The 13,314-nt window shown below is 33.3% G+C and overlaps 1 long non-coding RNA gene across 1 annotated transcript in view; it reads left to right on the top strand.

Annotated features, from left to right (window-relative positions):
- Positions 1-5,450: 5,450 nt before the first annotated feature.
- LOC129484934 (uncharacterized) overlaps positions 5,451-13,314 on the top strand; it is a 154,057-nt gene continuing 146,193 nt past the window's right edge. The window contains exon 1 of the long non-coding RNA XR_008658570.2: positions 5,451-5,734. This is a non-coding gene — a long non-coding RNA (uncharacterized lncRNA). The remainder of the gene's footprint in view (positions 5,735-13,314) is intronic.

Raw genomic sequence — 13,314 nt, 5'->3', positions numbered from 1 at the left:
GGGAAACTTGTCACCTCTAAGGGAAGAACACAAGCCTGGCTGGCTTCACTACATGCTGACTGCAGAGCTTGAGGGCCTTGAGTGTACATAGATGGCACCCAGGGAGTGATTACAGTGGGCCTTGAGTGAGCCCAACTGCTGTGCTAGCTTCAGGTCTGACCCAACACATTACCAGTGGTAGTGGTTAAAGGGGTGGTTGTGTTACCGTACCCCCTGCTCTAGGTGGCTCAGCAGATATATAGAGAGAGAGTGAGAGAGAGACTCTTTTTGTTTGGGAGAAAATAAGGGAAGGGAATAAGAGTATCTGCCTGGTAAACCAGAGAATTATTTTGAATCATATTTAATATCACAAAGGCAATACCTCTATTAGTCCACAAAAACAACGGTATTACTGGGCTTCAGGTACCGTCTAATGAAGATAAGGCATAGATCCTCATATATGGTTTGGTTCTGTTTCCCCACCAAAATCTCCTATTGAATTGTAATTCCCAATGTGGAGAAGGGGCCTAGTGGGAGGTGATCACTGTTTTTGTGATAGAGATCTGATGAGATCTGGTTGTTTGAAAGTGTGTAGCACCTCCCCCATCTCTCTCTTTTTCTCCTGCAACAGTCATGTAGGATGCACTAGCTTCCCCTTCCACAATGATTATAAATTTCCTAAGGCCTCCCCAGCCATGCTTTCTGTACAGCTTGTGGAACTGTAAGTCAATTAAATCTCTTTTCTTCAAGAATTGCCCAGTGTCGGATATGTCTTTATACCAGTGTGAGAATGGACTAATACGTATCACACCCAAATCCCTTTGAATGCATGAGAAACCTTTCCAAGAAAGAAGGGTACAAATAAGCCCAATCTGCAAAAACTATAGTCAATACCTAACCCTTAAATGCCCAGACAATGACAAACATCTACCAGCATCAAGAAAATCCAGGAAAACATGATCTCACCAAATGAAATACATAAGGAAACAGGGACCAATTCTGGAGATAAAAAGATATACAACCTTTCAGACAGAGAATTCAAAATAGCTGTGTTGAGAAATTACAATGAAACTCAAGATAACACAGAGATGGAATTCAGAATCCTATCACATAAATTTTTAAATGAGATGAAATTAATTAAACAGAAATTAGCAGAAATTTTAAACTTGAAAAATGCAATTGACAATACTGAAGAATGCATCAAAGTCCTTCAATAGCAGAATGGATCAAGCAGAAAAAGAATTAGTGAGCTTGAAAACAGCCTGTTTGAAAATACATAGTCCAGGAGAAAAAAAGAAAAAATAAAAATAAAACACACCTACAGGATCTCAAAAATAGCACGGAAAAGGACAAATCTAGCAGTTATTGGCCTTAAAGAGGAGGTAGCGAAAGAGACAGGGGCAGAAAGATTATTCAAAGCTTTCTTTAACATTCTTTCATTTTGACCTTGGAAAATCTGATGATTATGTATCTTGGGGATAACCTTCTGTAGAGTCTGGCAGGAGTTCTGTGTATTTCCTGAATTTTACTGTTGGCTTCTCTAGCAAGGTTGGGGAAGTTTTCATAGACAATACTTTAAAATATGTTTTTCAAGTTGTTTGCTTTCTCCCCCTCCCTTTCAGGGATGCCAATGATTTGTAGGTTTGATCTCTTTATAAAATTCCATACTTCTTGGAGGTTTTGTTCATTCCTTTTTATTCTTATTTTCTTTAAATTCAAAATTTCTTTATTTTTGACTGACTGTTTTATTTCAAAGAGCCAGTCTTCAAGTTCTGAGATTCTTTCCCCAGTTTGATCTGTTCTACTGTTAAAACTTGTAATTTCATTGTGGAATTCTTGTATTGTTTTGTTCAGCTCTGTCAGATCTGTAAGGTTCTTTTTTATACTGACTATTCTGTTTTTCAGCTCCTGTACTGCTTTTTTATAATTTTAAGTTTCCTTGGATTGAATTTTTTTTACCTTCCTGAATTTCGATCACTTTTGTTTCTATCCATATTCTAAATTCTATTTCTATCATTCCAGCCAGCTCAGCCTGGTTAAGAACTCTTGTTGGAAAACTGGTATGGTAATTTAGAAGACATATGACACTCTTGACGTTTGAGTTACCAGAGTTCTTGTGTTTGTTCTTTCTCATCTTTGCATGTGGGTGTTGCTGTAACTGGTGAAGAAAATGTGGTACCATATATATATATATACCATAGAATACTATGCAGTCATAAAAAAGAATGAGATCATGTCCTTTGTGGGAACATGGATGAGGCTGGAGGCTACTATTCTTAGCAAACTTACACAGGAAAACAAAACCAAATATTGTATGTTCTTACTTATAAATTGAAGCTAAATGATGAGAACCTATGAACACAAAAAGGGAAATAACAGATACTGGGGTCTTCTTGATGGAGGACGCTGGGAAGAGGGAGAGAAGAAGAATAAATAACTGTTGGCTACTGGGCTTAATACCTGGGTGATGAAATAATTTGTAGAACAACATGAGTTTACCTATGTAACAGAATCTCACATGTACCCCCAAACCTAAAATAAAAGTTAAAAAAAGAGAGAAAAAACATTGATTAAAGAAGTTAAAGAAGACACCAAAAATGGAAAACTATTCCATGTTCATGGATTGAAAAAAATCAATATTGTTAAAATGTCTGAACTACCCAAAGCAGTGTACAAAGTACAAAGTACCAGAAGAGCCCTAGCTGTCCTGAGCAAAAAGAACAAAACTGGAGGAATCACATTACCTGACTTCAAATTATAGTACAGAGCTATAGTAACCAAAACAGCATGGTACTGACATAAAAACAGACACACCAACTAAAGGAACAGAATAGAGAACCAAGAAACAAATTCATACATCTACAGTAAACTCTTTCTTTTACAAAGATGCCATAAACATATATTGGAGAAGGAACAGTTTTTTTTCAATAACTAGTGCTGGGATTACTAGATGTTCATATGTGGTAGAATGAAACCTAGACTCCTCTCTTTTGCCATATACAAAAATCAAATAAAAATGGATTAAGAACTTAGATCTAAGACCTAAAACTATGAAACTACTAAACAGAAACATTGGCAAAATTCTCTAGGACACTGGACTTTGCTAAGGTTTCTTGGTAATATCCCCTGTAGCACAGGCAACAAGCAAAAATTGACACATGGGATCATATGAAGTTAAAAACTTTCTGCAAAACAAAGGAAACTATCCACAAAGTGAAGAGACAACTCATAGAATCGGAGCAAATATTTGCAAACTACCTATCTGACAAGGGATTAATAAGCACAATATATAAGAAGCTCAAACAATTCAATAGCAAAAAATCTAATAATCCAGTTATAAAAAGGGCAAAGGACCTGAGTATACATTTCTCAATAGAAGACATGCAAATGGCAAACAGATATATGAAACAGTGCTCAATATCATTGATCGTCAGAGAAATACAAATAAAAACTACAATGAGATATCATCTTACAACAGTTAAAATGGCATATATCCAAAAGACAGGCAACAACAAATGGTAGCAAGGATGTGTAGAAAGTGAAAACTTTGTACACTGTTGGTGGAAATGTAAATTACTGCATCCACTATGGAGAACAGTTTAGAGGTTTTTCAAAAAGCTAAAAATAGAGCTACCATACTATCCAGCTATCCCACTGCTAGGTATATATCCAAAAGAAAGTAAATCAGCATATTGAAGATATATCTGTACTACCATGTTTATTGAAACACTTCACAATAGCCAAGATTTGAAAGCAACCTGTGTTCAGCAGACTAGATAAAGAAAATATTGTACTTATAAACAATAGAGTACTATTCAGCCATAAAAACAGAATAAGATCCATTCATATGCAATAACATGTATGTAACTGGAGGTCATTAGGTTAAGGGAAATAACCCAGGCACAGAAAGACAAACTTCATATGTTCTTGCTTATTTGTGGGAGCCAAAAAAATAAAACAGTTAATCTCATGGAGATAGACAGTAGAATGATAGTTACAGAGGTTGGGAAGGGTAGTACAAGAATGGGAGAGAAGTGGGTATGTTTAATGGGCATAAACAATATAATTAGAAAGAATGAAAAAAAAACCCTAGTATTTGAAAGCACAACAGTGTGACTACAGTCAATAATAATTAGATAGTATATTTTAACATAACTGTTTAAACGTGATAGATTATACACAAAGGATTAATACTTGAGGTGATAGATACACCATTTACCATGATATGATTACTAGGCATTGCATGTGTGTATCAATATATCTCCTGTACCCCGTGAATATATGCACCTACTGTGTATCCAGAAAATTAAAAATTAAAAGCTAAGTGGAATTTTTAAAAATAATAAAAATATTATAATTCTACTTAAAGCCATATCAAAATAATCTAAAAAGAAAAATACTATTAAATTAAGCTTTAATAATTGCTTAATGAATCTTGTAGTTATACTTAACAAAGTAGGAGATGTGGATCAAGATCAGTCTAGAGCTCTGTACAGGAAAGAATAATAAAAATACTTACAAGGGAATTTTCTGTGTCCAGACACTCCTTTTAACCAAATATATACAAATCTTCCAAATAGGCTATATCTACCAATATAAAAAATGAATTCATTTCTCATAGAAGTAATTTTAATTACAAATAAAAAATAACTTTACACTGGAGAAACCTGGGAGACCTTACCTTGTCATCAATTTGATCAAAGTTAGCATTACCATACATGAGACAGACTATAAACCCTGATATGATGCACTAAGAAGAACACAGATTTACTTCTGTAGTATTCCTGCCCAAAATACAAAACTTTTCACCTTAAAGATCCATAATACTAAAATACACTACACCATTGATAATAATTAATAATTATTAATTAATTAATAATTGATAATAAATACCCTACTCTGCACCATTAATAATCCCCTTATACGATTTGGCTCTGTGTCCCACCCAAATCTCACCTGGAATTGTTATCTCCACATTTTGCATTTTCCCCCATCTGTTCTCCTGAGAGTGAGGGAATTCTCACAAGGTCTGGTGGTTTTATTTTTATTTTATTTTATTTTTACAGCCCAGAGGTCCTTTATTTATTTATTTTTTAACACGTATTATGCCATGAATTCATAGAGAATAGGTTCCAGCAGCTCAGGCTCCTTCCCATTGGTTCTCACAAAGTGTGCTTCTCTGGGTGGAGCAGGCTGGCACTTTAGTTGAACCCAGGTACCTTTCTCTTTGGCTTCCTTCTTTTTCTGATCATTTTCCTTCACGCCTTTCAGGAAGCTGTCTAGGCTCTTAGAGTGCTTAATGTGCTCAATACGCACATTAATTCTCTTGGCAAGAATCCTGCCCTTGTTTGTTTACAACAATGCCAACAGCATGCTGGGTAACATTGTAGACTCTTCCAGTTTTGCCATGGTAACACTTGTGGGGCATTCGTTTTTGAACAGTACCCATTCCCTTGATGTCTACAATATCACCTTTCTTATAGATTCGCATATGCGTGGCCAAAGGAACAACTCCATGTTTTCTAAAAGGCCTAGAGAATATATATCGGGTGCCTCTCCTCTTTCCGTTTGTGTTTGTCATTTTGGTGAATTACTGGAAGATGGCGGTTCTGGCCGAAAGGCGGTCTGGTGGTTTTAAAAGCGGCAGTTTCCCTGTGCACTCTCTCTCCTTTGGCCTTGTGAAGAAGGCATTTGCTTCTCCGTCATCTTTCGTCGTGATTGTACTTTCCTGGGGCATCCCCAGCCAAGCAGAACTGTAAGTCAATTAAACTCTTTCATTTATAAATTACACAGCCTCAGGTAGTATCTTTATAGCACTGCGAAAATGGACTAATACATTTCCCCTTATCGCAAGATTTTGCTTTTGTGGTTTCAGTTTTCCACCATCAACTGTGTTCTGAAAATAGATTAGTACAGTACATAAAATAAGACATTTTGAGATGCAGAGAGAGAGAGAGAGATCAAATTCATGTAACTTTTACTAAAACATATTGTTAAAATTGTTCTAGTTTATTATTAGTTATAGTTAATCTTTTACTGTGACTAATTTATAAGTTAAGTTTATTATAGTTATGTATGTATTGGAAAAATCATAAGATATATGGAGTTCAATACTATCTGTGGTTTCAGGCATCCTTTTGGGTGTCTTGGAAGGTATTCCTTGTGGATAAGAATCCCAAGATGTTTGTTTGTACTTTGCAAATTGCTTTCTGAAAGCAGCTCAGTAGAGGATCAATAAAATAAAGTGAAATATACATTGGTAACAATGAGATAATCTAGACCTAAAAAGGTAGTCTATAATTTTGTAAATTCAAATACAATTTTGGATCACCTACCTAACTTCTATGCAATCTTACCACAATTGGATAAACATACACAAAAGATGTCAAAAGGTTTCAACAGTGCCCTAGTTTAAGAATCTTCTGACACAATTAATTTAAGCAAAAACCAGAGTAAGTTTTTTATGGGACTGGCATCAATACAAAGGGGTTCAGTTTCTGTAGGAGATCAAGAGAAACATTGGGAAATTGAGCTGCAGATAGATATTAAGAGAAATATATTAAATTATTTCTATTGAGTGAACTTCAGAGTAATATTTGTACTAAGAAAATATTAGGAGTCAATATATACATATTTAATAATACAAACAAGTATCAAACTTGGAAATCTTTATTGAATCTTCTAATACTAAGCATATAATTCAAAATGAAAGATTTTGGCTATGTGATTTTTTGATAACATCAGTAAATTTTTGTTGCTCAATTTTATGCTTTTTTCTATGACATTTAAGGACAAGAAATCATCCTTATTCACCTTGAAGTCCTCATAGTGACCTAGCACAGTTACCTGTTTACTATTTTCCAATGAATGAGGAATTGAAATGAATTGAACATCTATTATCAAGTCCATTAAAAATAAGTTTAGCACTTTTTCTGTTTATAAGTGTAATAGGGAAATGTATAAGATCATGGACTATGGAATCACACTGCTATTGAATTTGCAGTGTAAACGTATTGGAACATACTGTTTTTTGTATGTAAATTTTGTATCCTTCAACTTTTCTGAATTTGGTTGTCGATTCTGATAGATATTGTTATAGTCTTTAGGTTTTTCCGAATATAAGATCATATCACCTGCAAATAAAGATAATTTGATTTCCTTCTTTCCAATTTGCATGCCTTTTATGTCTTTATCTTGTCTGATTGCTTTAGCTAGGACTTCTGTTAATATGTTTACTAACAGTAGTAAATGTGAGCATCCTTGTTGTGATCCAGATCTCAGAGGCAGGCTTTCCATTTTTTCACATTCAGTATGATACTTGTGGGTCTCTTGTATATGACTTTTATTGTGTTGAGTTATGTTCTTTCTCTATCCAGTTTCTTTTTGGGGGAAGTTTATCACAAAGGGATGTTGAATCTTATCAAATGCTTTTTTAGCATCAACTGAAATGATCATATTGTTTTTGTCCTTATTTCTGTTGATAGTTTGCTCTTTTTTTGATGTGTCTTTGCCTGATTTGATATTAGGCTAATAATAGTCTTATAGAATGAGATTGAAAATACTACAGTACTACCTCCTAGTCTACTTCTTTTTTTTTTTAATAGTTTCAGTAGGATTGGCATCAGTTCTTCTTTAAATGTTGAGTAAAATTCAACTGTGAAGAAAATAAGTCCTGGGCCTTTCTATTGTGGAAGACATTTTATTAAAGCTTTGATCTTGTTACTTGTTCATGGTTCAATCTTAGTAGGTTGTGTGTGTTTAGGAATTTCTCCATTTGTTGTAGGTTTTTTAGTTTATTGGCATATGTATGGTCCTAGTGATCTCTAATGATTCTTTGAATTTCTGTGATATCAGTTGTAACGTCTCCTTTTTCATCCCTGATTTTATTTATTTGGATGTTCTGTTTTTTTTTTTTTTTTTTTAAGTCGATCTGGCTAAAAGTTTCTGAATTTTGTTTATCTTTTCAACAACAAATTTTCAATTTTTTGATCTGTTGTAGCTTTGTCTTTGTTTCAATTTTATTTGTTTTTGCCTGGATCTTTACCATTTCTTTCCTTCTGCTAATGTTGGGTTTCATTTTCTCTTGCTTTTCTAGCTCTTTAAGATGCATCATTAGGTTGTTTGAGGGTTTTTTTAAATTTTTTGTTCTTCTTTTCCAAGGGCTATACAGTAGAAGCTGAGGTCTTTGATTTAGGATCTTCCTTGTTTTCTAATATAGGAACTAAATACTATACATTTTCCTTTAGCTACTACTTTAGAATCATCGCTAAAATTTCAGTTAGTTTCTTATTTTCATTTTCTCTTCTAAAAATTCTTTCACATTTTTGTTTATATTTCTTCTTTGACCCAAGGGTTATTTAGAAGTTTGCTAATTTATAATTATTTGGAGTATTTCTAGATAGCTTTATGTTATTGATTTCTCATTTAATTGTGAACAGAGAAATACTTTGCATTCATTAAATGCTTTTAATTATATGGAGGCTTATTTTATGACTCAGAGAATTATCTATATTTGTCCCCTGTACCCTTAAAAAATATATTTTCTTTTCGTGAGTGGCATGCTGAGGAATATCAATTAGGTCAACTTGGTGGATACTGCTGTTCGAATATACATACATACTTATACTGATTTTCTGTGTACTTGTTCTAACAATTATAGACATATAGATACTGAATTTTTTCACAATATTAAACATTTCCTTACATGGTTTATTATTTGTGTAAGTTTTTGCTTCAAAAACTTTAAGTTTAAAATTTAATTATGAGGTACATAATCAGAATTTTTATGTTGTACTTATCAACTGATACCTTTTCATTCAAAACTGATGATCTCTATTTCTGGCAACATTCTTTGCATTAAAATCTATTTTGTCTAATATTAATATAGTCCTTCTAGCTTATTTTCAGTTAGTGTTAGTGTGGTATGCTTTTTCCATTATTTTAGTTTGAATCTATTTCCTTCTTTAGATTTGAAGTGTGTTTCTTGCAGTCAACAGATAGATCGTTTTGGTTTTTTGTTTTAATCTCATCTGACTTCTACCTTTAATTGGGGAAATTTGACCAATCACATCTAATGTTATTCTTAACGTGTGAATTCAAGATCAGTATATTGGTATTTGTTGTCTATTTGCCTCACCTGTTTCTCTTTTTTTTGTAATTTTTCCTTTTTATGCCTTCTGCTAGACTAATTGAATATCCATTATAATTCTAATTTATTTCTTTTGTTGGCTTATTAGCTACAATTATTAATTTTATTATTTTAGCAATTTCTTTAAGGACTTTTATACCCTAATTTATTACATTATAATTTCAAGAGATAATATACCACTTCACATATAAGAACTATACTTAGTATATTTTGATTTTTCATCTTCTGAATTTTGGACCGCTGATGTTACACATTTTATTTGTATATTTTCATAACACCAAGTTACATTGTTATATTTTTGCTTATTCATCTATATTTAAAATAAATTTTAATATTAAGAAAAAATCTTGTGTATTTACTCCTGTATTTACCATCTCCTCTGCTCCTCACTCGTATGTATAGAAATATATTCAATCTACTATTAGGTTATCTTTGCCTAAAGATATTTCTTTAACATTTAATGCAGCTCAGGTCTGATAGTGATTACTTTTTTTATCTTTTCTGGGTCTGAGAATGTATTTTATCTTTGTTTCTGAAACATACTTTTGCTGAACATGTGTTTCTAGATTGGCAGGCTGTTTTTTTTTTTTCTTTTAGTAGTTGAAATAATTTGGTCTAGTCTCTTCTTTTTCATTGATTCCTGCAATAATTTTACTGTAATATTGTTTTTCCCTGACTTCATGTTTCCCTTGCTTAGAGTTCAATAAACCTCCTGAATTTGTGAGTTAATCATGTTTTTCAGTTTTTAAAAATGTTTAAACATAGTTTTTCTTGTAACCACTTCCTATTTCTAATAATGTCTAAAATGTTTGGATATGTATTTTTTGTAACCACTCCCTTTTTCTAGCTTTGTAAATATTAAGCTGATTGAAGTATTTCACGACTCACTGATAACCTGGGTTTTTAGTTTGTTTGTTTGTTTGGAGGCAGAGTTTCACTCTTGTCGCCCCGGCTGGAGTGCAGTGGCGCGATCTCGGCTCACCGCAACTTCCGCCTCCCAGGTTCAAGCAATTCTGCTGCCTCAGTCTTCCGAGTAGCTGGCGCCTGCCACCATGGCCGACTAAGTTTTTGTATTTTTAGTAGAGACAGGTTTTCACCATGTTGGCCAGGTTGGTCTCAAACTCCTGGCCTCAAGTAATCTGCCTGTCAGCCTCCCAGAGTGCTGGGATTACAAGCGTGAGCCAGGGCGCCCAGCCGATATCCTGTTCTTTTTATTCACCTGTTTTCCGTGTGTGTGTGTGTGTGTGTGTGTGTGTGTGTGTGTGTGTGTGTATGCGTATTATTGCTATGGTGTAAAGTTCACTAACCTTTTCTTTGGAAATATGTACTCTTCTATTAATTCCATCTATTGTATTCTTTATCAGACATACTGTATTCTTTATAACTAGAAGTCTTTTTTTATATCTCCCACATCTCTCTAATTATTGAACCTATGGAATGAAGATATAATCATCTTTTTAATGTACTTGCCTACAAAATCTAACATCCAAGTAAGTTCTGTATTGGTTTCAACTGACTGATGTATTGCCTTATGAATTGTATTTTTCTGGTTTTTCTAGGCCTAGATTTTTTTATTGTTGTTGTTTGTTTTATTGTATGCCAGACATCATCAATATAATGTAGTTGTATGCTGGTTATTTTTATATTTCTAAAAATGTTTTTTTAAAAACTATGTATTTTCATTACTTGTAAATTATTTAAACCTATAGGTTATTGTTTTTAAGATTTATTGGGCAGGGCTGGAATAGTCCTCAAACTATGGGAAATTATACTCCAGTACTGAGTGCAAAAAAAAATGATCTTAGATTCTTTAGTTGGGAAACTAGCTCTCTACTTGTTCCTAGCTGCTCAAAAGAGAGGTGACAAACATATTAGTAATAATCTATTACTTTCAGTATCCTTTTCTTGTTAGGCTATATTTCCTATGTTTTATTTTTTAAATTACATTTCTTATTTAAAAAGAAAAATAACTGCCAGAAGTGGCAAAATCAATACAAAACTCAAATTAATCTCTTAATATCTAATAATATCAAAATCCATGACAGATTGCTATACCTGGACACAACAAATCTTGTGTTTGTTTGTTTTATTTTACACTATTGGCTAACAACAACATGAGAGAATTATTACTTTAAAGTCATCATTATGGAATAAATAGTTTCTGCTTTCTAAGAAAGACTTATTGTGGAAGTCTCTTCAATGGTTTGATTTAGTCTGTATTTAATCACAAAATTAATTATTGGTTCTTTTTTACCTGGTTCATTTAATAACACTGTCATTGACTACATTTAGAAATGGATGAAATTGATTAAGTTTAGTGATATTATGATATATTCTGTAATTGTTTAAAACATATTTTGAAGAATAATTGATAACATGAGAAAATGCTATTTTTTTTAAGTAAAAAGATAAGGCAGTGAAATAGGGTGTTATATCACCATGCATTGCCAAACATTCTTATTAATGCGTGTTCCATATTTCAGTATCCCACATATAGATATGTCATATTTACAGTAGTATCACAGTCAATAACCTTAATTGCCACTGGCTTGCTTATCAGAAAATACACACTTTTAGTAAACTTTTTCCCTATTTATTCTCTTTATGGGTTCCTTACACAAAGACAGTCATGAATGATTCCAGATGCTGACTGTCATTCTTCTGTTTTTCTGCCCTCATATTGGATACTCTTCTCTAACATGTTATGAGAGCATTCTCATAACAATGTTGATTCCCTAAAGAATGTTCATTTCTCTCTTGCATAAGCCTCAGCTTTCTCAGAACCCATAACCTTCAGTGAGAATTGGGGAAGCTGGATTGAAAGAAGAGTAAGCCTGTCTTTCTGTACTTCTCAGGAGGCATTACAACTGATACCACAGAAATACCAAGGATCATTAGAGACTATTATGAACAACTATATGCAAAACAAATTGGAACACCTAGAAGAAATGGATAAATTCCTGACATATACAATCTACCAAGATTGAACCAAGAAGAAATAGAAAACCTTAACAAACCAATTATGAATAAGGAGATTGAATCATTAATAAAAAGTGTCCTATAAAAGAAAAGCCTAGAACCTGATGGCTTCACAAATTAATTTTGCCAAACATTTCAAGAAGAGTTAATACCAATTCTCAAATTCTTCCAGAAAATTGAAGAGGAAATAATTCTTCCAAATGCATTGTACAAGGCCATCATTACCCTGATGCCAAAACCAGACAAGGACAAAACAAAAATGGAAGACTATGGACCAATGTCCTTAATGAACATAAATGCAAATATTTGCAACAACATGCGAGTAAACCATATGTTTGACATCTGGGCATACCATAGCCCAGTCAAGTTGATACACAAAATTAATCATCACAGTCTATCTGAAAACACTAGTATTTCTTCTGGCACTTAACCAGTGCTGTCCAGCTGGACCTATTCTTCCCAAATCCCTAGTTAAGTACACTTTGGCCTCTCTCCTTCTAGATGGGTTTGCTGTAGTATAAATCCAGAGCATCAGAAAGATTTACACGTATGACCTACAGTTGCTAAGAGATGTCAAGTGCTCTTCAAAACCACTCATGGGTCTCTGAAGATTAAGGGATATATAATAACAACTGGATCCTGATTCTTCTTTTATAACAAAGAAGTTTCTAAGTTTTCAGTGGCTGTTAGAGGTCCAGTCATCCTGCCAAACGAATCCATACTCATACTCAAGGGAATTGTTTTGGTTAATAGAATAGTATACAAATAAAATAAAACACATGACATTAAGTGTGTAGCTGTCTATGTCTATGCCAAGTCTGGAAGAAAATGTACTATTACAATGATGGAATAACTTTGATTTTCTTCTTTGCAGTGTTCTGTATCTTCTGCATTGTTTATGTGTAAAATTAGATAAGGTCTTTTCTGTATGCAGCATTCAAAGTCTAGACATATAAATATGTGTATCATAGTTCTTAAGCATGAACATTCTGAAGTTTCATGCCTGGGATCAAATTCTGGCTTCACCATTTAGAATCTATTTGATACCAGGAAAGTTTCTTACTATCTCCAAACTCAGATGATTCCTCTATTAGGGGAGATCTTTGTAAGCATTTCATATACATGTTGTGAGGATTAAATTAAAAAAAAAAAACATGTAAGACACTCAATGACGTACCTGGCGAAAAGTTATGACAAAGAAGAGGTTC

The sequence above is a fragment of the Symphalangus syndactylus genome, chromosome 6 (assembly GCF_028878055.3).
Source record: "Symphalangus syndactylus isolate Jambi chromosome 6, NHGRI_mSymSyn1-v2.1_pri, whole genome shotgun sequence".
NCBI lineage: Eukaryota > Metazoa > Chordata > Mammalia > Primates > Hylobatidae > Symphalangus > Symphalangus syndactylus.
The sequence above is the reverse complement of the archived record's forward strand: the minus strand, read 5'-3'. Positions and strand labels throughout refer to the sequence as shown.